The 23,763-nt window shown below is 48.0% G+C and overlaps 1 protein-coding gene across 2 annotated transcripts in view; it reads left to right on the forward strand.

Moving 5' to 3' along the window:
- The first annotated feature begins 901 nt into the window (after window positions 1-901).
- Window positions 902-23,763, forward strand: part of GPRC5B (G protein-coupled receptor class C group 5 member B) — a 155,461-nt gene continuing 132,599 nt past the window's right edge. Inside the window, exon 1 of one of the 2 annotated variants that reach the window (XM_063934439.1) lies at window positions 902-1,189. The gene's annotated coding sequence lies outside the window, so the exon portion shown is untranslated. The remainder of the gene's footprint in view (window positions 1,190-23,763) is intronic. The other variant, XM_063934440.1, reaches the window with a different exon arrangement.

The following is a 23,763-nucleotide window of genomic DNA, read 5'->3' on the forward strand; positions in this document are numbered from 1 at the left end:
ATATTTGCTGGGGTATAAGTGTGGGGGGGTGATTACTGTGTGTCTGCCAGGGTATAAGGGGAGGGGGGGTATTACTGCATATGTGCTGGGGTATAAAGGGGAGGGGCGTTGATTACTACATCTGTGCCGGTGTATAAGGGCAGGGGGCAATTACAACTGCTGTCTCGATCAACTGCCCTGCAGCTGTAATCCTGCTTCCAGGCAGACCCTCCACTGCTCTCTTTAACCTCGGGCGCCTCTGCTGCCCAGTCTATGGCTGCTGTTACTCTCCAGACTTTGCGGGCATTGGTGGTGGTATCAGATGGGGAATTAGCTGCGGGTGTGGCAACTTTAGCAGGCACTGGCAGCTGGTATGGGCGTCAGTACAGTAGCGGGCACTGGCGGCGGCCATAGCGGCAGTGGTAATAGGCATGCCTCACCAGCCACTGACCTCACCGCACCCCACTGGTAGATATCTGACGAGTAATAAATAGGCAAACCCTGTCAGTCAGAGGTAATACTGCAGCTGTGACAGAAAGATGAAGAATGACTGCTGACACTGAATGGGAATATGCCAGTAACATTAATAGCAAAGCCCAACCCCTGCAGCATTCATCATTATACAGAGACCGCTGGCTCCAGTGAATTGCTACTAGTTGTTACTCTGTAACACAGTAAACAACCAGCTAATCCACACAACACGTTATGCACGATAAAGACACTGCAATCAATTCAACATTTCCTAAACTTCCCATAGCAACATGTGTTTTCTGCACTACTACAGGGAGCGCGAGCGCTGTGGACATTGCATGCAACCCTGCTTCTAGCCTGGCACCAGCAACAACAAACAAAAGGCAATGCATGCTTCCTATGAAGGGTCTGGCGTCACTGGGAGGGCGGGGCATATCAAGAGTGGGTTGGGCCTCTGGCAGATCTGGTACTGCAGTAAACTCACTGTAGAGGTGTCAGCATTTACTCAGACTCCTCACTGCTTACAATCACAGGCTTACTCACACAAGAGGGAACACAAACAGCTCATTTTGGGATCATTGCAAATTGGGCATCAAGGTCTATTGCAGCATCAGCCAAAAGGATTTAACTCAGAGCTGTGGGAAATCTGTCCAGTGTTGTCCCAGCTTGCAGAGATGTGACTCTATACTGTGCCTGAGACCAAAAGCCCCTGCACAGCCTGCAAAGCACACATCTATCTGTAAGTTCTGTTACCAGGCTCATGCTCTGGCTATTCTGCAAGTGCTGTATGTATGTGGTCTTGTGTGCATGGAATGGAATGCACACACATTACTCTATAGTTGTAGAAGCAAAATAAGCTTTGCGCTAGTACAAAGAATACGGTCTTAAAGTGTGCATGTATTTATAGATATGTATGTGTATATATATATATATATATATGCGTGTATACATTTTTCTAAAAAAATGTATATATATATATATATATCTATATATATATATATATATATACGTGCAATATGTGTTCATGTATGTACTTTGACTTATTGCCTTGAAAACAATTAGTATACTAGATAATTCATTATTTATTTACCCTATCTCTATGGTACTATTGATGTGATAGATAGATAGATAGATAGATAGATAGATAGATAGATAGATAGATAGATAGATAGATAGATAGATAGATAGATAGAGATCTATACACTATATATATATATAAATTTTATAATGTGTGTGTGTGTGTGTAAATCCTCAGGTTAGGATGCCACCCTGTGTATCTAGAGAAGCATGCCGGCTTTGGAAGGCATAAATGAACCCACTGCAGGGTTGTAAGATTGGGTGCTGACATATTGCTCAGTGATGAGAATAACCCATACGTACAACTACTGGGGGCTATGGGCTTTATGTAAATGGCTGTGGCTGGACGTGGTGTGTATTCTTAGTTACATAAGCAATGTGTAAGCAGACACAGGGTAAAAATATCATGATGTAGTGATTGTAAAAGTGGGAAAGCATGGCAGTAATGTGATGAGAGAGCAGTTGGTGTCATGTCCAGGCTGCATCCACACACTGCGAAACCAGTGACATGCTATATACTGTACTCTGTATAAGCAGGACTGGTGTTGTGTCATGCGCAGTGCCAGATCTACCCCAAGGAGGGGTGCAAACAATCGTCTTGAACTAACTTGCCTACATAGAAGATAAGTGTCTATCCAGTGGGTGTGATGTGCACTGATGTTGCCTAATAACAAGGAATAACAGTTTTGTGTAATGGTAACTTCTCTGTCCCTGTGCTGTACACAACTGCACCAACTCAACATAACTATACTGTAACATAACATATTGTAGCATCCTGTATGTTTTTTTTGCGAAATGCTGATGGTATGAGATTACTGCACTCATAGCGCCTCTTATTACATGGTACAGCTGTTGTACTACTTTAGTAAGCCAAATAAGTAGTAGCATTGGTGGGGGTACCCCTCAAGCCATCTCTTTGTTCCCTGCAGCCTGCACAGAGGGTCCTGCTATTGTCTGTGGAGGCCAAAGTCCCTCTCTTATTACATATGCAGACGGGCAGGAGATATGTTTCCCATACTCTAACAGGCAGCTCACTGCAGTGCATGTATAACATCTTTGCAGTACCCATTGACCCAACTGGTTCCTTCTGGTTTCAGCTTGAAAACATGGCTTCTTATAGGACACAGAAAAGAGGGACATATTACTCATATACTGGTCATATTACAATTACGGGACACTGTTCCGTTGCAGACAAATACACATACCCCTTGTACCTTCTTCTGACATGTGGTCGAGGTTAAACTGTTCCAGAGCAGACCTACTGCAAGGGTCAAGAGGAGATTAAGTTACCCCAGGCCTCTTAAAATCCTAAAACAAACCTAATGAGCTAATCATAGATGACAGCAATAAATCTTTTAAGTGTTTGCCACAAGAGGGGTCCCCAATGTCTGCGATTTCTTATTGTGATTAGAGCTGTCCGTTTATGCAAAGAGAAACTTAAAGTGGGAACCGCTTGGCCCCATACTTCCAGTTGATCCGAGGAGGTTTTTGCTGTACAATTTACTGACAAGGAAAGCAGCCTTGCTAAAAATCACAACTTGATTCTTTCTTGTCATTTCCGACTAATAGATGTGACCTATAGAGAGATGTATTTATTATGATTACAGCTGGAATGTTTTATGCAGTTTAAGAGACATTAAAGTCAGCGTTTGTGTAAGTGTTATTAGCAGGCAGTCATCAGATGTGAGTTTTGCTGTGTTTTTCCTGCGTCACATGTTGCTGGGCCCACTCAGATGTATCATGAATACAGATTTCTACAGTCAGCTCACTATACAAAAGTAGACTTGGAACATAGATCACACTCTTTAAAAACAGAAAACAGTTGGGTCATTCACTGATGCTTTGTGCAATAGGGGTAAGGCATGTTGGGTCTGTCACGTAGTCTGTTGCAACAGTTTTAGCTAATATTTATTGAAAGGATCCATATTAAGGAGATTACGTTTCAGGTATGTCAAGGACATATTTGAGAAGTCACAATTCCATTCACACATTCCTCTCCCGCTATGAATGGAGTAAAAAGGAGGGTGGGATTGAAACTCAGTGGTGTTGTGGTTTATTGAGTCAAAGGCTTGGGACACTTCAATTAACTCTGATTTTCTCACCATTATATGACGTGGTTTGTTACTACTTAAGTATGTTTGTTAGTACAGTGGCGTAAGTTTGTCCCAGTTGCCCGGAGGCAAGAAAAATATTGGTGCCCCCCCCACCCCTATATATCATCCGTAAGCCAATAAGATACCGTTTTGAGATCCAAGTAAAACCGAACCCGCTCATCTCTAATTCTAACTATATGAAGCTACTACAAAACCCGTTGCAACTAGGCAGATCTATGTAGGGGTCCAGCCACACGCTACATAGATCTGCTCAGTCACTCACAATGCTGATTATTTCTCTGACAATTATTTTGTAAGTGTCATATCCAGGATTAGAACCCACAACCTATTACACTGGAAGCATGCACCTTACTGATGGAGATATCTGCTCTTGAATAGGAAGTATGAGAATTCTAACTACAGTATATGAAGATACTTGTAATTGTCAGAGAAATAACTTCATATAGTTAGAATTCTCATGCTTCCTTTATAGGAGCAAACAGCTTCATCAGTAAGGTGTCTGCTTCCAGTGTATCTATAATAAAGAGGGTGTGATTGGTGTAGTGACTAGTGGGGAAGTCGGCTACAGAAGAGATACCAGCTGCTGTCAATTAACTTAATTGATTAATGTTGCTGAACACACGGAACAGGAGGAGAGGTGCCCCCCTTCAAAGCAGGAGCCCGGCGGCAGCTGACTCTGTTGCCTCCCAGAGTTCTGCCTGTTTGTTACAGATCACAGCATTTTAGAACAGCTTCACGTTCTAGGTGTACTTTGCTGCTACAAACCTGCACCTGTATATTTTATGAATGCATAAAAGCTAAGCAGGGACGGGGTATGGCACCTCCAAACATTATATGAGTATGTAAATTATTTAAATGGATTATATTTGAAAACGTTCCTTTTGAAAAATATGAATTTATATGACAATGGCAAGCAGCCAACATACAAACAAGGACATGCTCAGCAGCAACGTAACATAGAAAGACAGATCTGTTATTTCCTTAGGCGGAATCCGGTCTCCACTATTGGTCGACAGTAACTAGGTCAACAGGGTTTCTAGGTCAACAGGGCCTCTAGGTCGACATGTTCTAGGCCGACAGGTCAAAAGGTCGACATGAGTTTTTCACGATTTTTTTCTTTCTTTTTAACCTTTTAATACTTAACGATCCACATGGACTACGATTGGAATGGTAATCTGTGCCGAGCGAAGCGAGCCATGCGAGGGGACACGGTGCACTAATTCGGGTTCCCGGTCACTCTACGAAGAAAACAACACCAAAAAAACCTAAAAAGCTCATGTCGACATTTTGACCTGTCGACATAGCCATGTCGACCTAGACACTGTCGACCTAGTTACTATCTGCCTTCCATACCACACCCCCTTAGGCTGTCCTTGGTAGATAGGCATAATTGGCAACTATGGATGAATTTGTCATACAGTCTGGAAGTGGAATGGTTAAAGAGAGAGGAAATAGATGGATGTTTTTGTTAACTTTTTGCAAAGAGGCATTTTTCTGTCAGACAGGTTATACATGCAGTGACAGAGCACATGCCCACCTGCATTAGGCCGTACTGTATGGATTATTTCATGGTAGGGTACAATATGAAGGGGGTGGGGAAGAGCATATAAATAACAGGCTTACCTTGCTCCTCACCTCTATAGGGGGATTCTAGTGTTTTGCACGCCGGCAGTCCACTAAATGGCACCTGACAGAGCAATTCAAGTGTTACTCCGTTAGGCCGCGCACAGCCGCCAGTGCTGACATTACTGTTATGTTGTTCCATAATTTTGACAGGGTGGTAACTAGTGAAGCAATGATTTCCAAATAGTGGGCGGGATGTACTAAGCGGAAAATGCAGTAAACCCCCTGTTTACTGCATTTTCCTGATGTACCATCCCCCGGCCGGCAGGTCAGCGCCGCGGCGGGGTTCGCCAGCTTTATCCTATGGGCTTCTCTCCGCGGCGCTGTGTGAGGGATCCGATCGGATCCCTCCCAGCATGCCTTGCGGCCACCCCCGTCACCCTGCGCATGCGCAGACTGACTCCTGGGGCCGAATCCCGGAAGACAGGCTGCCGCTGTGCATGGCGGCGGACAGCTCTTATCGGAAGAGCTGTCCTCCGCAATGCTGATCGCATATGTAAGTACATATGCGATCAGCATCGTGGCGCAGGGCGGCGATGTACATTAGTACATCCCGCCCAGTATGTGTACTAATTGGATTTCCTTCCATAATACATGTTTCTATCTGCTGGGGTCGGGATTCCAGCGTTGCTTATGTATCCAACAACACATTTCTGTAGAATGTGTCTGCCACAGTGCATATAGCTGCATTGCATCCCATACATGATTAGCGTGGTCCGCTCATACCCTGCTGAGGAGCAGGCTCACCCATTCTATAGACTGTGAGATCCCAGCCAGAAAGAGTCAGATGTTATTATGCAGGGTGGAAAGGTGGGGGTCTCCTGCTGCATACTAAGCAGATAGGCTTTGTTATTCATCATCATTTTGGAAGCAGATGTCTGAGACGTGAAGTCGCATCATTCAGCGTTAAGAAAGCTCTGTGATGGGATTCAGTATGCAGCACCGAGTGCAGTGCTTTGTCACCGGACCGATAATTTATTCCTTGCCGAAACACTGGAAATATCCACATAGCACATTCTTTCACACAGTTTATGATTAGCGCTTTGCTACATGTTACATAAGGGCACGAAGATCATTTCATTTGCATAGCTAATGAGTAATTGTTGTGTCGCTGTATAGCATTATTTTGGGAACAGCATACAATGCTATGTGTTTGCTAGACTATTTGTAAGTTGTTGTTTTTTTGTGGTACTGTTGCTATTTGTGTTTGTGGAAAATATTCATGGTTTCCTTAGAAAAGCTCTGCCTGGCAGGTTTTTCAAGGATGTGGAAATATGTAAGTAAACAATGTTCATCAGGCCCGATTCAGCATGGAACGCAACTATGATCCGTTCACATGCTGAAGCCCTTTTGCAGTGCACACGCGCGCAGAAAACGCACTGCGCGTGTCTCGGTCTGTTTGACAGGCAGAGGCGTTCGCGGGGCGGGAGGGGGGCATCAATGTGGCGTTTAGGGGGCAGCATTGGGGGGAGCGTTTGCGGAAGCGGGCCACGGCAGATGCGACCCAAAACATGGCAGATAGCTGTCTGCCTTCACAGCTAGGCTGAGTGCTACCCTTATCATGCGTGCACTTCGCTGCTGAGCGAAGCGTTCACATATCAGCGGGGGGGGGAAGGGCTCGGCATGCAGCGCGGACTTGCCCTGTCCTGGGTGTCCCCCCGCATGCTAGTGTAAAGGGTTGTAGTTTTTTTTTCTCACAACTACAATCCATGCTGAATTAGGCTCATAATGCACTATTAATTATACCCACATGTTTAACATGTATTTAAGCATACAGAAAGTCTTCTCATAAATAAGCCAAGCTTTGCCTCTGATTGTTACTTTGAAGAACAAATGTCAGATTTACGAAGTTATACTGTAGGAAAAATCTTTGCAAACATTTTTGGAAATGGAGTGGCACTAATGTATTCTCAAGAGTGTTCCTTCAGTCTGCAAAATGCAGAACGAGAATACCTAATAACCACTAGCTTCCCCCCCCCCCCACACACACACACACACACACACACACACACACACACACACACACACACACACACACACACACACACACACACACACACACACACACAAAACCCGCCCCACACCCCAATAATCATTCCACCCCAGGCTAATGTCCGGCCAGGATGTCAGGAGCCATCAACGGTAATTAGCTCCTGATCAGGCCGTGTTTTTGACTTGAGGCCATATGGTTTTACTGAGTGGTTTTACTTTTAAGATGGGTTTTGTGGTAAAAGCCCTGGTAGGTACAGTTCCATAATATGCAATTTTGCTGCTCTGATGTGGTAAAATTAGTCATCCATAGACAGCAAAACAGCAGTGCCACCAGATGACTATTGGTTCTTGATAGAAATGGCATGGCAAAGCAAGAGGTTCCTCTAAAATGCACAATTCATGTTCATGTTGTTAAAAGTTGTTTTAATTATTTTTATGACATAAGTAGCAGTTACACAGCATTTTATATTTGTAGCAATGTGTTTATCTTGTGATGTACTTACTCCAGTACACACACACATTTTGTAAAGCAGTTGGCAAAACCATTGATCTATCCAGTTCAATGAGGATTTCAGAGACAATAGCCTATTGAGATACCGCAGGAATAACATGGGTGAGGTACAGAAACTCCAGTGCTTTTTAAAATAATTGGATAAGTGAAATCACTTACGAAAACAAAACCATTGTATGGAACTAAGCTTGCTGGGGGAAAAATGTACAGTTACAATATGGCGGTATTTCAGAAGGGTTCACTACGATCTGCCGGCGGTCGGGCTCCCGGCGACCAGCATACCGGCGCCGGGAGCCCGACCGCCGGCATACCGACAGTGTGGTGAGCGCAAATGAGCCCCTTGCGTGGACCCCCACGAGGGAGAATAAGTGTTGGTATGCAGGCTGTCGGGATCCCGGCGCCGGTATACTGTGCGCCGGGATCCCGTCAGTCGGCATACTGAAGACCACCCTTTCAGAATATTTACTGAAATGCAGCAAGTCGCAGTAGTTATAGGTGGAAGGTTGGAAAGAACGGTGGTTCAATAGCCACGGGCAAACAGATTGCAGAGTTTCCAGGCATAGGGGGACATTTACTAAGCAGTGATAAGAGCGGAGAAGTGAGCCAGTGGAGAAGTTGCCCATGGCAACCAATCAGCACTGAAAATAAGAATTTCTCTATCGTCCTAGTGGATGCTGGGGTTCCTGAAAGGACCATGGGGGAACAGCGGCTCCGCAGGAGACAGGGCACAAAAAGCAAAGCTTTTCCAGATCAGGTGGTGTGCACCGGCCCCTCCCCCCATGACCCCCCCCCAGACTCCAGTTAGATTTTTGTGCCCGGCCGAGAAGGGTGCAATTCTAGGTGGCTCTCATAAAGAGCTGCTTAGAGAAAGTTTAGCTTAGGTTTTTTATTTTACAGTGATTCCTGCTGGCAACAGGATCACTGCAACGAGGGACAGAGGGGAGAAGAAGTGAACTCACCTGCGTGCAGGATGGATTGGCTTCTTGGCTACTGGACATCAGCTCCAGAGGGACGATCACAGGTACAGCCTGGATGGTCACCGGAGCCGCGCCGCCGGCCCCCTTGCAGATGCTGAAGTAAGAAGAGGTCCAGAATCGGCGGCTGAAGACTCCTGCAGTCTTCTAAAGGTAGCGCACAGCACTGCAGCTGTGCGCCATTTTCCTCTCAGCACACTTCACACGCAGTCACTGAGGGTGCAGGGCGCTGGGGGGGGGCGCCCTGGGAGGCAAATGAAAACCTATTAAAAGGCTAAAAATACCTCACATATAGCCCCCAGAGGCTATATGGAGATATTTAACCCCTGCCTGGATTCACAAAATAGCGGGAGACGAGCCAGCCGGAAAAGGGGCGGGGCCTATCTCCTCAGCACACGGCGCCATTTCCTCTCACAGCTCCGCTGGTCAGGACGGCTCCCAGGTCTCTCCCCTGCACTGCACTACAGAAACAGGGTAAAACAGAGAGGGGGGGCAAATTTAATGGCAATATTTTGATATATATAAAGCAGCTATAAGGGAGCACTTATTATAAGGCTATCCCTGTCATATATAGCGCTTTTTTGGTGTGTGCTGGCAGACTCTCCCTCTGTCTCCCCAAAGGGCTAGTGGGTCCTGTCTTCGTGTAGAGCATTCCCTGTGTGTCTGCTGTGTGTCGGTACGTGTGTGTCGACATGTATGAGGACGATATTGGTGTGGAGGCGGAGCAATTGCCAAATATGGGGATGTCACCTCCTAGGGGGTCGACACCAGAATGGATGCCTTTATTTGTGGAATTACGGGATAGCGTCAACTCGCTTAAGCAGTCGTTTGACGACATGAGGCGGCCGGACAATCAATTAGTGCCTGTCCAGGCGCCTCAAACATCGTCAGGGGCTGTGAAACGCCCTTTGCCTCAGTCGGTCGACACAGACCCAGACACAGGCACTGATTCCAGTGGTGACGGTGACGAATCAACCGTATTTTCCAGTAGGGCCACACGTTATATGATTTTGGCAATGAAGGAGGCGTTACATTTAGCTGATACTACAGGTACCACTAAACAGGGTATTATGTGGGGTGTGAAAAAACTACCTATAGTTTTTCCTGAATCAGAAGAATTAAATGACGTGTGTGATGAAGCGTGGGTTGCCCCTGATAAAAAGCTGATAATTTCAAAGAAATTATTGGCATTATACCCTTTCCCGCCAGAGGTTAGGGAGCGCTGGGAAACACCTCCTAGGGTGGACAAGGCGCTAACACGCTTATCTAAACAAGTGGCGTTACCCTCTCCTGAGACGGCCGCACTTAAAGATCCATCAGATAGGAGGATGGAAAATATCCAAAAAAGTATATACACACATGCAGGTGTTATACTACGACCAGCTATAGCGACTGCCTGGATGTGCAGTGCTGGGGTAGTTTGGTCAGAGTCCCTGATTGAAAATATTGATACCCTGGACAGGGACAATATTTTACTGTCGTTAGAACAAATAAAGGATGCATTTCTTTATATGCGTGATGCACAGAGGGATATCTGCACACTGGCATCACGGGTAAGTGCTATGTCCATTTCGGCCAGAAGAGCTTTATGGACGCGACAGTGGACAGGCGATGCGGATTCAAAACGGCATATGGAAGTTTTGCCGTATAAAGGGGAGGAGTTATTTGGAGTCGGTCTATCAGATTTGGTGGCCACGGCTACAGCCGGGAAATCCACCTTTCTACCTCAAGTCACTCCCCAACAGAAAAAGGCACCGACTTTTCAACCGCAGCCCTTTCGTTCCTTTAAAAATAAGAGAGCAAAGGGCTATTCATATCTGCCACGAGGCAGAGGTCGAGGGAAGAGACAGCAACAGGCAGCTCCTTCCCAGGAACAGAAGCCCTCCCCGGCTTCTACAAAAGCCTCAGCATGACGCTGGGGCTTCTCAAGCGGACTCGGGGACGGTGGGCGGTCGTCTCAAAAATTACAGCGCGCAGTGGGCTCACTCGCAGGTAGATCCCTGGATCCTGCAGATAATATCTCAGGGGTACAGGTTGGAATTAGAGACAGATCCACCTCGCCGTTTCCTGAAGTCTGCTTTACCAACGTCCCCCTCCGAAAGGGAGACGGTTTTGGAAGCCATTCACAAGCTGTACTCTCAGCAGGTGATAGTCAAGGTACCTCTTCTACAACAAGGGAAGGGGTATTATTCCACTCTATTTGTGGTACCGAAGCCGGATGGCTCGGTAAGGCCTATTCTAAATCTGAAGTCCTTGAACCTGTACATAAAGAAGTTCAAGTTCAAGATGGAGTCACTCAGAGCAGTGATAGCGAACCTGGAAGAAATTTACCCCTCACACCAGGGGTACCTCAGGTTCGTTGTACAAAACTGTCACTATCAGTTTCAGACGCTGCCGTTTGGTTTGTCCACGGCACCTCGGGTCTTTACAAAGGTAATGGCCGAGATGATGATTCTTCTTCGAAGAAAAGGCGTATTAATTATCCCATACTTGGACGATCTCCTAATAAGGGCAAGGTCCAGAGAACAGCTAGAGATGGGATTAGCACTATCTCAAGAGGTGCTAAAGCAGCACGGATGGATTCTGAATATTCCAAAATCCCAATTAATGCCGACAACTCGTCTGCTATTCCTAGGGATGATTCTGGACACGGTTCAGAAAAAGGTTTTTCTTCCCGAGGAAAAAGCCAAGGAGTTATCCGACCTGGTCAGGAACCTCCTAAAACCAGGAAAGGTGTCTGTACATCAATGCACAAGAGTCCTGGGAAAAATGGTGGCTTCTTACGAAGCAATTCCATTCGGCAGATTCCATGCAAGAATTTTCCAAAGGGATCTGTTGGACAAATGGTCAGGGTCGCATCTTCAGATGCACCTGCGGATAACCCTGTCTCCAAGGACAAGGGTATCTCTTCTGTGGTGGTTGCAGAGGGCTCATCTATTGGAGGGCCGCAGATTCGGCATACAGGATTGGATCCTGGTGACCACGGACGCCAGCCTGAGAGGCTGGGGAGCAGTCACACAAGGAAGAAACTTCCAGGGAGTGTGGTCGAGCCTGGAAAAGTCTCTTCACATAAACATTCTGGAACCAAGAGCAATCTACAATGCTCTAAGCCAGGCGGAACCTCTGCTTCAAGGAAGACCGGTGTTGATCCAGTCGGACAACATCACGGCAGTCGCCCATGTAAACAGACAGGGCGGCACAAGAAGCAGGAGTGCAATGGCAGAAGCTGCCAGGATCCTTCGCTGGGCGGAGAATCACGTGATAGCACTGTCAGCAGTGTTCATCCCGGGCGTGGACAACTGGGAAGCAGACTTCCTCAGCAGACACGATCTTCACCCGGGAGAGTGGGGACTTCATCCAGAAGTTTTCCACATGCTAATAAACCGTTGGGAAAGACCAATGGTGGACATGATGGCGTCTCGCCTCAACAAAAAACTGGACAGGTATTGCGCCAGGTCAAGAGATCCGCAGGCAATAGCTGTGGACGCGCTGGTAACACCTTGGGTGTACCAGTCGGTGTATGTGTTTCCTCCTCTGCCTCTCATACCAAAGGTATTGAGAATCATACGGCAAAGCGGAGTAAGAACGATACTAGTGGCTCCGGATTGGCCAAGAAGGTCTTGGTACCCGGAACTTCAAGAGATGGTCACGGACGATCCGTGGCCTCTACCTCTGAGAAGGGACCTGCTTCAACAGGGTCCCTGCCTCTTTCAAGACTTACCGCGGCTGCGTTTGACGGCATGGCGGTTGAACGCCAGATCCTAAAAGGAAAAGGCATTCCAGAAGAAGTCATTCCTACCTTGATTAAGGCAAGAAAGGAAGTCACCGCGAAGCATTATCACCGCATTTGGCGGAAATATGTTGCGTGGTGCGAGGATCGGAGTGCTCCGACGGAGGAATTTCAACTGGGTCGTTTCCTACATTTCCTGCAATCAGGATTGTCTATGGGTCTCAAATTGGGATCTATTAAGGTTCAAATTTCGGCCCTGTCAATATTCTTCCAAAAAGAATTGGCCTCAGTCCCTGAGGTCCAGACTTTTGTCAAAGGAGTACTGCATATACAGCCTCCTGTGGTGCCTCCGGTGGCACCGTGGGATCTAAATGTAGTTTTAGATTTCCTCAAATCCCATTGGTTTGAACCACTAAAAAATGTGGATTTGAAATATCTCACATGGAAAGTGACTATGTTACTGGCCCTGGCTTCCGCCAGGAGAGTATCTGAACTGGCGGCTTTATCTTATAAAAGCCCTTATTTAATTTTCCATTCGGATAGGGCAGAGCTGCGGACGCGTCCGCATTTTCTCCCTAAGGTGGTATCAGCGTTTCACCTGAACCAGCCTATTGTAGTGCCTGCGGCTACAAGCGACTTGGAGGACTCCAAGTTGTTGGACGTTGTCAGAGCTGTAAAAATATACATTTCAAGGACGGCTGGAGTCAGAAAATCTGACTCGCTGTTTATACTGTATGCACCCAACAAGTTGGGTGCGCCTGCTTCTAAGCAGTCGATTGCTCGTTGGATTTGTAACACAATTCAACTTGCACATTCTGTGGCAGGCCTGCCACAGCCTAAATCTGTTAAGGCCCATTCCACAAGGAAGGTGGGCTCATCTTGGGCGGCTGCCCGAGGGGTCTCGGCATTACAACTCTGCCGAGCAGCTACGTGGTCAGGGGAGAACACGTTTGTAAAATTCTACAAATTTGATACCCTGGCAAAAGAGGACCTGGAGTTCTCTCATTCGGTGCTGCAGAGTCATCCGCACTCTCCCGCCCGTTTGGGAGCTTTGGTATAATCCCCATGGTCCTTTCAGGAACCCCAGCATCCACTAGGACGATAGAGAAAATAAGAATTTACTTACCGATAATTCTATTTCTCGGAGTCCGTAGTGGATGCTGGGCGCCCATCCCAAGTGCGGATTATCTGCAATACTTGTACATAGTTATTGTTAACTAATTCGGGTTATTGTTTAGGGAGCCATCTTTCAGAGGCTCCTCTGTTATCATACTGTTAACTGGGTTTAGATCACAAGTGGTACGGTGTGATTGGTGTGGCTGGTATGAGTCTTACCCGGGATTCAAAATCCTCCCTTATTGTGTACGCTCGTCCGGGCACAGTACCTGACTGGAGTCTGGGGGGGGGTCATGGGGGGAGGGGCCGGTGCACACCACCTGATCTGGAAAAGCTTTGCTTTTTGTGCCCTGTCTCCTGCGGAGCCGCTGTTCCCCCATGGTCCTTTCAGGAACCCCAGCATCCACTACGGACTCCGAGAAATAGAATTATCGGTAAGTAAATTCTTATTTTACTTACCGATAATTCTATTTCTCGTAGTCCGTAGTGGATGCTGGGGACTCCGTAAGGACCATGGGGGGGATAGCGGCTCCGCAGGAGACTGGGCACAAAAGTAAAGCTTTAGAACTACCTGGTGTGCACTGGCTCCTCCCCCCATGACCCTCCTCCAAGCCTCAGTTAGGATACTGTGCCCGGACGAGCGTACACAATAAGGAAGGATTTTGAATCCCGGGTAAGACTCATACCAGCCACACCAATCACACCGTATAACTTGTGATCTAAACCCAGTTAACAGCATGATAACAGAGGAGCCTCTAGAAAAGATGGCTCACTACAGCAATAACCCGATTTTTTGGTAACAATAACTATGTACCAGTATTGCAGACAATCCGCACTTGGGATGGGCGCCCAGCATCCACTACGGACTACGAGAAATAGAATTATCGGTAAGTAAATTCTTATTTTCTCTAACGTCCTAAGTGGATGCTGGGGACTCAGTAAGGACCATGGGGATTATACCAAAGCTCCCAAACGGGCGGGAGAGTGCGGATGACTCTGCAGCACCAAATGAGAGAACTCCAGGTCCTCCTCAGCCAGGGTATCAAATTTGTAGAATTTTACAAACGTATTTGCTCCTGACCAAGTAGCTGCTCGGCAAAGTTGTAAAGCCGAGACCCCTCGAGCAGCCGCCCAAGATGAGCCCATCTTCCTTGTGGAGTGGGCATTTACATATTTTTGGCTGTGGCAGGCCTGCCACAGAATGTGCAAGCTGAATTGTACTACAAATCCAACGAGCAATAGTCTGCTTAGAAGCAGGAGCACCCAGCTTGTTGGGTGCATACAGGATAAACAGCGAGTCAGATTTTCTGACTCCAGCCGTCCTGGAAACATATATTTTCAGGGCCCTGACAACGTCTAGCAACTTGGAGTCCTCCAAGTCCCTAGTAGCCGCAGGCACCACAATAGGTTGGTTCAGGTGAAACGCTGAAACTACCTTAGGGAGAAACTGAGGACGAGTCCTCAATTCCGCCCTGTCCGAATGGAAAATTAGATAAGGCTTTTACAGGATAAAGCCGCCAATTCTGACACGCGCCTGGCCCAGGCCAGGGCCAACAGCATGACCACTTTCCATGTGAGATATTTTAACTCCACAGATTTAAGTGGTTCAAACCAATGTGACTTTTTGGAACCCAAAACTACATTGAGATCCCAAAGGTGCCACTGGAGGCACAAAAGGAGGCTGTATATGCAGTACCCCTTTTACAACGTCTGAACTTCAGGGACTGAAGCTAGTTCTTTTTGGAAGAAAATTGACAGGGCCGAAATTTGAACCTTAATGGACCCCAATTTCAGGCCCATAGACACTCCTGTTTGCAGGAAATGTAGGAATCGACCCAGTTGAATTTCCTCCGTCGGGCCTTACTGGCCTCGCACCACGCAACATATTTTCGCCAAATGCGGTGATAATGTTTTGCGGTTACATCCTTCCTGGCTCTGATCAGGATAGGGATGACTTCATCCGGAATGCCTTTTTCCTTCAGGATCCGGCGTTCAACCGCCATGCCGTCAAACGCAGCCGCGGTAAGTCTTGGAACAGACAGGGTCCTTGCTGGAGCAGGTCCCTTCTTAGAGGTAGAGGCCACGGATCCTCCGTGAGCATCTCTTGAAGTTCCGGTTACCAAGTCCTTCTTGGCCAATCCGGAGCCACGAATATAGTGCTTACTCCTCTCCATCTTATCAATCTCAGTACCTTGGGTATGAGAGGCAGATGAGGGAACACATACACTGACTGGTACACCCACGGTGTTACCAGAGCGTCTACAGTTATTGCCTGAGGGTCCCTTGACCTGGCGCAATACCTGTCGAGTTTTTCCCAACGGTTTATAATCATGTGGAAGACTTTTGGGTGAAGTCCCCACTCTCCCGGGTGGAGGTCGTGTCTGCTGAGGAAGTCTGCTTCCCAGTTGTCCACTCCCGGAATTGCTGACAGTGCTATCACATGATTTTCCGCCCAGCGAAGAATCCTTGCAGCTTCTGCCATTGCCCTCCTGCTTCTTGTGCCACCCTGTCTGTTTACGTGGGTGACTGCCGTGATGTTGTCCGACTGGATCAACACCGGCTAACCTTGAAGCAGAGGTCTTGCTAAGCTTAGAGCCTTGTAAATGGCCCTTAGCTTCAGGATATTTATGTGAAGTGATGTCTCCAGGCTTGACCATAAGCCCTGGAAATTCCTTCCCTGTGTGACTGCTCCCCAGCCTCGCAGGCTGGCATCCGTGGTCACCAGGACCCAGTCCTGAATGCCGAATCTGCGGCCCTCTAGAAGATGAGCACTCTGCAACCACCACAGGAGGGACACCCTTGTTCTTGGTGACAGGGTTATCCGCTGATGCATCTGAAGATGCGACCCGGACCATTTTTCCAGCAGGTCCCACTGGAAAGTTCTTGCGTGGAATCTGCCGAATGGGATTGCTTCGTAGGAAGCCACCATTTTACCCAGAACCCTTGTGCATTGATGCACTGAGACTTGGCTCGGTTTTAGGAGGTTCCTGACTAGCTCGGATAACTCCCTGGCTTTCTCCTCCGGGAGAAACACCTTTTTCTGGACTGTGTCCAGGATCATCCCTAGGAACAGAAGACGAGTCGTCGGAACCAGCTGCGATTTTGGAATATTGAGAATCCAATCGTGCTGCCGCAACACTACCTGAGATAGTGCTACACCGACCTTCCAAAACTGTCTCCCTGTCAGAAGGAGACATCGGTAAAGCCGACTTTAGGAAACGGCGAGGGGGAGACTTCTCGAATTCCAATTTGTACCCCTGAGCAAATGCCGTTTGAAATCCGCATCACCTGACCACTGTCGTGTCCATAACCCTCTACTGGTAGAAATGGACAACGCACTTAGACTTGATGCCAGTCGGCAAATATTCCGCTGTGCATCACGCATATATAGAAATGCATCTTTTAAATGCTCTATAGGCAAAAATATACTGTCCCTATCTAGGGTATCAATATTTTCAGTCAGGGAATCCGACCACGCCAACCCAGCACTGCACATCCAGGCTGAGGCGATTGCTGGTCGCAGTATAACACCAGTATGTGTGTAAATACATTTCAGGATACCCTCCTGCTTTCTATCAGCAGGATCCTTAAGGGCGGCCATCTCAGGAGAGGGTAGAGCCCTTACAAGCGTGTGAGCGCTTTATCCACCCTAGGGGGTGTTTCCCAACGCACCCTAACCTCTGGCGGGAAAGGATATAATGCCAATAACATTTTAGAAATTATCAGTTGTTATCGGGGGAAACCCACGCATCATCACACACCTCATTTAATTTCTCAGATTCAGGAAAACTACAGGTAGTTTTTCCTCACCGAACATAATACCCCTTTTTTTTGGTGGTACTCGTATTATCAGAAATGTGTAAAACATTTTTCATTGCCTCAATCATGTAACGTGTGACCCTACTGGAAGTCACATTTGTCTCTTCTCCGTCGACACTGGAGTCAGTATCCGTGTCTGCGTCTATATCTGCCATCTGAGGTAACGGGCACTTTAGAGCCCCTGACGGCCTATGAGACGTCTGGACAGGCACAAGCTGAGTAGCCGGCTGTCTCATGTCAACCACTGTCTTTTATACAGAGCTGACACTGTCACGTAATTCCTTCCAACAGTTCATCCACTCAGGTGTCGACCCCCTAGGGGGTGACATCACTATTACAGGCAATCTGCTCCGTCTCCACATCATTTTTCTCCTCATACATGTCGACACAAACGTACCGACATACAGCACACACACAGGGAATGCTCTGATAGAGGACAGGACCCCACTAGCCCTTTGGGGAGACAGAGGGAGAGTTTGCCAGCACACACCAGAGCGCTATATATATATACAGGGATAACCTTATATAAGTGTTTTTCCCCTTATAGCTGCTGTTTTATTTAATACTGCGCGTAATTAGTGCCCCCTCTCTTTTTTAACCCTTTCTGTAGTGTAGTGACTGCAGGGGAGAGCCAGGGAGCTTCCCTCCAACGGAGCTGTGAGGGAAAATGGCGCCAGTGTGCTGAGGAGATAGGCTCCGCCCCCTTATCGGCGGCCTTATCTCCCGTTTTTCTATGTATTCTGGCAGGGGTTAAATGCATCCATATAGCCCAGGAGCTATATGTGATGCATTTTTTTTGCCATCCAAGGTGTTTTTATTGCGTCTCAGGGCGCTCCCCCCCAGCGCCCTGCACCCTCAGTGACCGGAGTGTGAAGTGTGCTGAGAGCAATGGCGCACAGCTGCAGTGCTGTGCGCTACCTTGTTGAAGACAGGACGTCTTCTGCCGCCGATTTTCCGGACCTCTTCTGTCTTCTGGCTCTGTAAGGGGGCCGGCGGCGCGGCTCTGGGACCCATCCATGGCTGGGCCTGTGATCGTCCCTCTGGAGCTAATGTCCAGTAGCCTAAGAAGCCCAATCCACTCTGCACGCAGGTGAGTTCGCTTCTTCTCCCCTTAGTCCAGTGATTTTCAACCTTTTTTTACTCGCGGCACACTGAACAATATTTTAAAATTGCCAAGGCACACCATCAGTTCCCCACAGAAAAAAACAAAACACACACATTGGCCCTCACAGTAAAAAAAAAAAAAAAATCCACACATACATTGGCCTACACTGAAAAAACAATCACATTGTTCCCCACATAAATCCTATTGCTCCCCACATGAATTATTCACATTGTTCTTATTCTCCCCACATAAATCCTATTGAAATACTATTGTTCCCCACAGGAGAAATAAAATAACAAATATTATTATCAGCTGTCTTCCTCCCTGTCCCTCAGTGGCGGGGGTTGTTCATAGTGGAGTTCTGCGAATACAGAGCAACGGGCGGTTGGGCAGGTGTGGAGGTGGGTAGGCAAGGAAAGCTGCGTATGCAAGCGGGAACTGGAAGATGTGTATGCAGGCAGGTGGGCTGGCTGGGTGGTGAGATGCGGCGGCTGTGACCTATGATATCACATAGTTTTCAAGGCATAGGTCATGGCAGGAGCACGACTGATCCTCTAAGAAGATCCCGGGCCAACAGTTCACTCTGACGGTGCAGGAAGCTGCTCTGGCTCCGCGGCACACCTTGCAACTGGTCGCGGCACACTAGTGTGCCACGGCACACTGGTTGAAAAAGCCTGCCTTAGTCCCTCGATGGAGTGAGCCTGTTGCCAGCAGGTCTCACTGAAAATAAAAAAACTAAAACTAAACTTTTCACTAAGCAGCTCAGGAGAGCCACCTAGTGTGCACCCTTCTCGTTCGGGCACAAAAATCTAACTGAGGCTTGGAGGAGGGTCATGGGGGGAGGAGCCAGTGCACACCAGGTAGTTCTAAAGCTTTACTTTTGTGCCCAGTCTCCTGCGGAGCCGCTATCCCCCCCATGGTCCTTACGGAGTCCCCAGCATCCACTTAGGACGTTAGAGAAATAACATCTATAATTTGCATACTTTAAAATGATATAGAGCTGCTGATTGGTTCATGGGGCAACTTCTCCACTGGCTCACTTCTTCGCTCTTATCACTGCTTAGTAAATGTCCCCCTCAGTCAGATTTATCCCTGTAAATTTCCCTATTTTTCAGTATTGGTGATGTACACTATATACTGTATCCTGTGTTTCTACAATATATAGAGTACTCATCATTCATTCATTCTTGTCCTCAAAGATTCCGAAGTTAATATTTGTTATCTAAAAGTACAAGAAAACCAAGCTCAGCAAACATGACACTATGGGGCTTGTAGTCCTCCAAGGTTAGTGCTGTGGACACTTTATAAGCCACAGTGTGTCCATCAGCTGTGGACAGCGCTCGAAGGGCTGAGTTTCTCCTGTAAAGCGGAGTGGGCTGCAGGCTCCTCTGACATCTGGGGGAGAGAGGGGCGTGAGTTACCAGTAGCGTAGCTCGGTGTATATAATTTTATCTATTTTTCTGTATATTTACCTACTACATGTACACTGGCAATCACAGCATAACAGTATCAAGCACGCAGTATATTGTCATACTGCCGCCGATGTAGTTGAACTGGGCTAATTTATCCACGTGTGACCCGAAAACAACACACATGTCCCAGAGTGGCATAAACTAGTCCAGCTTCAGCCATGTCTGAAAATCCTTTCAGCAGGTGAAGTAGCATACCCTCCAACTGTACCTTTTTAATAGGTACAGTACCTTTTTTTCATGGTCTGTACCGATTTTTGCCTCTCCAAACTTCCATTGAAAGTATAGGAAAAGGGGCGTGACCACGCCCCCTTTACACGCGACCACGCCCCTTTTTCGGATTTGTACCGATTTTTCTGTGTAAAATGTTGGAGGGTATGAAGTAGCCGGCCTTTAGGGGAGATCTGTCAGACCCTCTACAGTGGACAAGTAGATACATTGCACATATACAATCAATTAATCAGGCCTGGGATTGTTCATGTCTGAGTGTCAGTGGTCAAATTGTGGTAAAACAAATAATAATAGGGTTTTAATAAAACAAAAACAATAAAACAAAAAAGGGATGGAGCTGGAGAAAATGTAATAATGGACAGGAGATGTAAAGGTATCAATGTAAGGGTGTTGGTGCTAACGAGTTTGGGCCCTCATTCCGAGTTGATCGGTCGCAAGGCGAATTTAGCAGAGTTACACACGCTAAGCCTACGCCTACTGGGAGTGTATCTTCTTAAAATTGCGACCGATGTATTCGCAATATTGCGATTACACACTACTTTGCAGTTTCTGAGTAACTTCAACCTTACTCTGCCTGTGCGATCAGTTCAGTGCTTGTCGTTCCTGGTTTGACGTCACAAACACACCCAGCGTTCGCTCAGACACTCCCCCGTTTCTCCAGCCACTCCTGCGTTTTTTCCGGAAACGGTAGCGTTTTCATCCACACGCCCATAAAACGCCGTGTTTCCGCCCAGTAACACCCATTTCCTGTCAATCACATTACGATCGCCGGAGCGATGAAAAAGCCGTGAGTAAAAATACTATCTTCATTGTTAAATTACTTGGCGCAGTCGCAGTGCGAATATTGCGCATGCGTACTAAGCGGATTTTCATTGCGATGCGATGAAAAATACCGAGCGAACGACTCGGAATGAGGGCCTTGGTTCATTAAAGGAAAATGTGTAGTTGCTGGTGTGTGACAAATGTTTGGTACATAGGGCAGAGGTTCCCAAACTGTGTGCCGGGGTGCCCTGGGTTGGTGGTCCAGGACCAATTCAAATTATTCATGGTCAATATAATAGGCAAAACCAGTGCTGGTGGCTGCCAGTCATAAAATATGTGGCCAAACAGAAGCAAATCTTGTCCCTCACCACACAATTGACCCTAAGGATGACATATAAACGTGATCTACTTAATGTAATATTTCTTTCTAAATTTCTCAATAAGAAATCTTTGGCCAAGGGGTGCCGTGAAAAAAATTATGATATTCTAGGGCGCCGTGATTCAAAAAAGTTTGGAAACCACAGACATAGGGGTCAAACTGCAGTCTCCATTGGCAGTAGCATCACTAGGAGGGTGCAGGGGGTCCGCACCTGGTTCTCACCATCTGGGGAGGGGGGAGGTGACACAAAAATGTCAACTCCTCCTCAGTGACAGAAACCAAGTGCTGCACTGTGACATTACAAGCGGCACTCAGCTTCTGTCATAGTTTAGGAGCTGGCAGTGCAGGCAGACAGGTCTTCGGGGACAGTTTAGCATTTGCGGGAATGCTGGCCACGCCCCCAGGGTCATGAAAACAGGTTCCGACTGTTAAGCCACGCTCCTTTCCATGAGACCACATGGGAGGCTTGTTGGCACACCGGGTGTCACTGACCACAGTGATGCCCCTTCCCATTGATAATGAGGACTTCTGTCTGCAGTGGTAGTTAGCCTTTTGCAGATTTCTGTGAAATCTCCTGCATCAGGCTATTAGTACATAGCGGTGATACACCAACTGATGCAGACAGTGCAGTTTCGGCATCATTTTATGAAAGACTTGCTTGACAAATAGGCCCCTCCCTATGTCTTGCATTCTATTGTATACAAAAGTAAAAGAAGATCATTTTGAGGTGATTGTGCCTTATCACTTTTATATGTATGTATGAACAGATGTCTCCACAGAATGTTAAAAAGAAAAAAGACAAAAAAGTGTCCAAGTGTTTGGGGATTTTTTACCATGTTAACGCTGTCTTCAGACACCTCAAGCAGTGCTAAGCGGACAGCTTTCTTTGCTTCGGCTCTTTCTGTGCTTCGGATGAACTTTGGAGGTCTACCAGCAGAGGCGTAGCTAGGGTTTCCGGAGCCCAGAGCAAGATGGAAAATGGCGCCGCGCCCCCCCCCCCCCCCAAAAAAAAACAAACACACAAAAAGAAGCATGTGCGCGCGCAGCGGAAAAAAAATGGGCGTGGTCACACACCAGAAGGGGTGTGCCACGCTCCCAGAAGGGGTGTGGCTACTGAAAATGGCCCACAGTGCCAGTTACATTGCCTTACAGTGCCAGATACAATGCCCCACAGTGCCAGATACATGCCCCACAGTGCCAGATACATTGCCCCACAGTGCCAGATACATTGCCCCACAGTGCCAGATATATTGCCCCACAGTGCCAGTTACATTGCCCCACAGTGCCGGATACATGCCCCACAGTGCCAGATACATTGCCCCACAGTGCCAGATACATTGCCCCACAGTGCCAGATACATTGCCCCACTCACTGCCAGATACATGCCCCACAGTGCCAGTTACATGCCCCACAGTGCCAGATACATGCCCCACAGTGCCAGTTATATGCCCCACAGTGCCAGCCCCACTCAGTGCCAGTTACATGCCCCACTGTGCCAGTTACATTGCCCCACAGTGCCAATTACATTGCCCCACAGTGCCGGATACATGCCCCACAGTGCCAGATACATTGCCCCACAGTGCCAGATACATTGCCCCACAGTGCCAGTTACATTGCCCCACAGTGCCAGTAACATGCCCCACAGTGCCAGTTACATGCCCCACAGTGCCAGATACATTGCCCCACAGTGCCAGTTACATTGCCCCACAGTGCCAGTTACATGCCCCACAGTGCCAGATACATGCCCCACAGTGCCAGTTATATGCCCACAGTGCCAGTTATATGCCCCACAGTGCGAGGCCCCACTCAGTGCCAGTTACATGCCCCACTGTGCCCGTTATATGCCCCACAGTGCCAGTTATATGCCCCACTGTGCCAGTTATATGCCCCACAGTGCCAGTTATATGCCCCACAGTGCCAGTTATATGCCCCACAGTGCCAGGCCCCACTGTGCCAGTTATATGCCCCACAGTGCCAGGCCCCACTGTGCCCCCCCCACCCCGGTCACTCACCGGCGCCTGTTGTGTATGTGAGGGGAGGAGAGCGCAGCACAGCGCCTCTCCTTCCCCTCACCGCTCCAGGTCTCCGGCGGCTGTCTGGCGCCGGTTCGCTAGCCAATCAGAGCTTGCGGACCGGCAGCCAATCAGGAGCCGGTCCGCAAGCTCTGATTGGCTAACGCCGGAGACCGGGCGGACACAGCAGCGCTGCTGGCAGCGCTGCTAGGGCTTCCAGCGGCGGTGAGGGGAGGGAGAGACGGTGCGCTCTCCTCCCCTCACATCTCGGGTTGACAGGGGCGAGTGGGGCATGATGCCCTTGCCGCCGGCGGCACCCCCCTCTCCTGGGCCTGCCAAGGCGCCCAGGGCACGTGCCCCACTCGCCCTACCCTAGATACGCCTCTGTCTACCAGGCAT

Source organism: Pseudophryne corroboree, chromosome 7 (assembly GCF_028390025.1).
Source record: "Pseudophryne corroboree isolate aPseCor3 chromosome 7, aPseCor3.hap2, whole genome shotgun sequence".
Classification (NCBI taxonomy): domain Eukaryota; kingdom Metazoa; phylum Chordata; class Amphibia; order Anura; family Myobatrachidae; genus Pseudophryne; species Pseudophryne corroboree.